Source organism: Chiloscyllium plagiosum, chromosome 39 (genome assembly GCF_004010195.1).
Source record: "Chiloscyllium plagiosum isolate BGI_BamShark_2017 chromosome 39, ASM401019v2, whole genome shotgun sequence".
Classification (NCBI taxonomy): domain Eukaryota; kingdom Metazoa; phylum Chordata; class Chondrichthyes; order Orectolobiformes; family Hemiscylliidae; genus Chiloscyllium; species Chiloscyllium plagiosum.
In genome coordinates this window covers 9,524,271-9,528,383 of record NC_057748.1, presented here as the reverse complement: position 1 = coordinate 9,528,383, position 4,113 = coordinate 9,524,271, and the positions used below count along the sequence as shown (strand labels likewise).

The following is a 4,113-nucleotide window of genomic DNA, read 5'->3' as shown; positions in this document are numbered from 1 at the left end:
GTGATAAACCTCTAACCACCTCCAGCTGTATAACCCTCTGAGGTCTCTTGCCTTTTACACATTCCTAATTTCCATTGATGATCACACCTGTGTACCGAGCACTGGAATTTTCTATGTAACCTTCTCTGTCCTCCTTTAAGACATGTCTTAACACTTAACTTTGACCAAACTTTGGATCACTTGAATTGCCGTAATAAACTATTTATATGGCTCAGTTTCAACTTGAGTCTGAGACCCCTTGTTTTGCCGTTTTAGAGAAATACAAGCCACTATGCAGATTGCACTGGTTCAAGAATCTTCACCACTGTCTCAGGAACAATTCAAAATGGGTAATGTAAACTGGCTTCGCCTTCATTTCCTATAAACAAATAACAACAGAGTTGTTTTTAACAGAATTGTTGTTGTTGATCGTAATGATAATGATTATAGTTAATCTGGTTAAGCTCCTGGTCTAGAATAGAATGTGGGTGGTTGGGGATTCAGTGACAGTGGTACCATTGAAGCTTGGGTTTTGCCTTCTAGTTTGAATGTCCTTGAATCACGTGGTGACCTTTCAGAGTTCGTTTTTTTTGTTAAATCTGCTTCTTGTGAGCCCTGAAGGTCTCAGCGTATTTGTTTTGCTTATGGGAACTTCTGTATTAATCTCAACCACCTGGAGTAGGGAATGATGCATTCCTGGTGTAGGGCTTATGCCCAAAACGTCGACTCTCCTGCACTCAGATGCTGCCTGACCTGCTGTGTCTTTCCAACACCACTCTTTTCGACAGCGATGCTAAGCAGGTCAACAGTGCAGTCTAGAAAGCAATTCAAAATTGGGAGCAGTTTGGCAAAAGTTGATGGTGGTTGCCGCTGGCTGGTTCTGGTTGGTTATGGTTGCCATCTTTCCCATATGTCAAAAGTTAATGGAGAACTATAGAGTACTCACCCCAACACAGTCACATGGGTCTAACTATGGGGCAAGAGCAAGATGGTGTGTGCTCAATTTGGGAAAAAAATAGTGAAGGAACTAAAAGAGACATTAAATGTGGCTGTAAGTTCCAACTGTCTATTGGGAAGAATCAAAGATGTAAGGAAACAAACCACAAATAAAATTAAACATTACATAAATCAGATAAAGTTTATTCACATGTCTACTAAATATGACACACTTAAATTGCACCACTTTACAAAATTTACACATTTTCTGCCAAACTCATCTCAGGGAATCTTGGCTTCTTTTTTATTGATGTCTTGGTAATCTTTCAGAAAAGCAGTCATTCATTATCCCAATTTCTGGCCTTATTTATTTGTTGAATGCAAATCCCTGAAGCCAAGCGATCACCTCCTCATTTGTTGAGTTTAAGGTGTTATAGATTAGATTAGGTTAGATTACTTACAGTGTGGAAACAGGCCCTTCGGCTCAACAAGTCCACACCGACCCTCTGAAGAGCAAACCACCCAGACCCATTCCCCTGCATTTACCTCTTTACCTTACACTACAGGCAATTTAGCATGGCCAATTCACCTAACCTGCACATTTTTTGGACTGTGGGAGGAAACCGGAGCACCCGGAGGAAACCCATGTCACCACTTAGTCTAGTGGAGGGATCACAGTTGGGTAGTGTGCAGCATTGTGGTGTTTCTCCACCACAAAGGGTTTGTAACCCAGTGGGATGCAGGGGCCCTGTCTTGTCCTGAATTGTTTAGTAAAGAATCACTCTTGCTCCGGTAGCTGAAAGCCCAGCATTCAACAGCGAGAATTTGTCACAAGGAATTTGGTCGCAACTTCCCCACGCCTTGATCCAAAAGATGTCTCCTGACAATTCTTTCTCAGAATAGTTGATTCATAATGAAACATCGAGACAGGAGGCAGCCTGTAGGTAGATTGAACGAGTCAAGCTGGGGTGGAAAATGAAGCAACAATGGTTGCTCCCAGTTTGTGAGGTTTTGTCAGTGATGGATATATTTGAGAGTGATGTTTGCAAAGAAAGGAAGCCAAGAGTGTTAAGCGAAGTATTCCGTTATGATGTGCATTGTTGAGTTCAGCTGAGTGTCCCCAAGTTGTACATGTGATGACCTGTACCAAACAAGTGCACAGCACTCTGCTGTGGAGTATGATAAGGCAAGTTAAATAATGACACGCAAATTCGTGAAGCATTCCATATTTTTTACATGAGCCCGGGTGGCTCAGTCGGTAGAGCATCATACTTTTAATCTGAGGGTCCAGGGTTCAAGTCCCTGCTTGGGCAGTCACTTTTAAATTGAACTACCACGGAAGAGAGAACACGCAGTGCTAGCAAATCAAATTCAATACACCTCACGTGATGGCAGTGGGAAGCAAGCACAGGCCAGATTTGGCTGGATTTCTGAACTGTCGCAGTTGCTGCCATACCAGCTGTGTTTCTCCCACAATGCATGGCTTCTGTTTAACTTGATTTCTTTGTGTGGCATTGTGGCTCAGTGGTTAGCACTGCTGCCTCACAGTGCCAGGGACTCGGGTTCGATCCGAACCTCGCGTGACTGTCTGTGTGGAGTTTGCACCTTCTCCCTGTGTCTGTGTGAGTTTCCTCTGGGTGCTCCAGTTTCTTCCCATAGTCCAAAGTTGTGCAGGTTTGGTGGATAGGCTGTGAAATTGCCCTTAGTGTGCAGGCTATGGCCTTGGGAAATGCAAGGTTACAGGGATAGGGTGGGGGAGGATGGGATGCTTTTTGGGAGGCCTATTTGAGCTGAATGGTCTGCTTCCACACTGTTGGAATTCTATGAAATATCTGTTGAAAGGTCAGCTTCATGTTGGGGTGGCACAGTGGCTCAGTGGTTAGCACTGCTGCCTCACAGCACCAGGGTTCAATTCCAGCCTTGGGTGACTGTCTGTGTGGAGTTTGCACATTCTCCCTGTGACTGCGTGGGTTTCCTCCCACAATCCAAAGATGTGCAGGTCAAGTGAATTGGCCGTGTTAGGTGCATTAGTCAGAGGGAAATGGGGCTGGGTGGGTTACTCTTCGGAGGGTCGGTGTGGACTCGGTGGGCTGAAGGGCCTGTTTCCACACTGTAGGTAATCTAATCTAATCTTATGGAGGGATTGTGATGAAGATTTACCAAGCCAATTCCTTGGATGCATGGATGGACTGACATATGAAGAGAGACTGAACCAATTAGGGCTTTATTCTCAGGACTTCAGAAGAATGAGACGGGGATCTTACAGAAACCTACAAAATTCACACAGGATTAGACAGGGTAAATGTAGGAAGGATTCTGTTGATTACCAGGGAGTCTAGAACCAGGGGCCAGAGTTTAAGAATATGGGATAGACCGTTTTGGACTGAGATGAGGAGAAATTTCTTCACCAAGGTAATGGTGAGTCTGTAGAATTCTCTGTCACAGAAAGCGGTAGAGGGCAAATGTTTTCAAGGAGCCAGATATGGGTCTGAAGACAAAAGGGATCAAAGAGTGAGTTTTGAGAAGATTTGTAGCTCAGGTTGAGATTCTGGATGTAAGTTTGCTCGCGGATCAAAGAGTATTCGGACAAAGTCAGGGTACTGACTTGGAAGATCAACCATGATCATACTGAATGCCAGAGCAGGATTGAAGGGTTGAATGGCCTACTCCTGCTCTTATTTTCGATGTTTTTAGGTGAGGTCGGAATGTTATGGTGAGGGGAAGAGTCACTGCTTTTGGAAAGTTTTGAGGATAGGAACCGAGGTCACTCCCTGAAATCGGAGCTCGGTACTTATCTCGCTGTTTTTCTCCAACTCTCATATAATGTTCACTTCTAGGGTGTAGGTTTGCTCGCTGACCTGTAGGTTTGATATCCAGATGTTTCATTACCTGGCTAGGTAACTTCATCAGGGGCGACCTCCAAGTGAAGCGAAGCTGTTGTCTCCTGCTTTCTATTTATATGTTTGTCCTGGATGGGGACCCCCATCCAGGACAAACATAAATAGAAAGCAGGAGATAACAGCTTCGCTTCACTTGGAGGTCGCCACTGATGATGTTACCTAGCCAGGTAATGAAACATCTGGATATCAAACCTACAGCTCAGCGAGCAAACCTACACCCTAAACCTCAACCTGAGCTACAAACCTTCACAAACCTTGCAATGTTCACTTCAGCAGATGGACCAACAGCGTTATGATT

General features: G+C 44.4%; 1 non-coding gene across 1 annotated transcript; it reads left to right on the top strand.

Moving 5' to 3' along the window:
- The first annotated feature begins 2,155 nt into the window (after nt 1-2,155).
- trnak-uuu lies at nt 2,156-2,228 on the top strand. The gene has a single exon. It is a non-coding gene; the product is annotated as a tRNA-Lys (tRNA).
- The last annotated feature ends 1,885 nt before the right edge of the window (nt 2,229-4,113 follow it).